We start from the raw sequence: 405 nt of genomic DNA on the forward strand, positions 1-405 counted from the left end.
AAGGCCGGCCACGCTAGGCCACGCAACCCCCGTGCCCCGGAGAGGCCGGCCACGACACCCCCGGGCCCCGGAGAGGCCGGCCACACCAGGCCACGCCACCCCCGAGCCACGGAAAGGCCGGCCACGCCACCCCCGGGCCCCGGAAAGGCAGGCCACCCCAAGCCACGCCACCCCCGAGCTCCGGAAAGGCCGGCCACGCCAACCTCGGAGCACGGAATGGCCGGCCACCCTAGGCCACGCCACCCCCGGGCCCAGGAAAGGGCGGCCAACCCAGGCCACGCCACCCCCGTGCCCCGGAAAGGCCGGCCACGCTGGGCCACGCCACCCCCGTGCCCCGTAAAGGCCGGCCACGCCGGGCCACGCCACCCCCGGGCCACGGAAAGGCCGGCTGCCCCATCCCCGGGC

This window comes from Vespula pensylvanica, unplaced genomic scaffold (assembly GCF_014466175.1).
Source record: "Vespula pensylvanica isolate Volc-1 unplaced genomic scaffold, ASM1446617v1 scaffold0188, whole genome shotgun sequence".
Taxonomy (NCBI): domain Eukaryota; kingdom Metazoa; phylum Arthropoda; class Insecta; order Hymenoptera; family Vespidae; genus Vespula; species Vespula pensylvanica.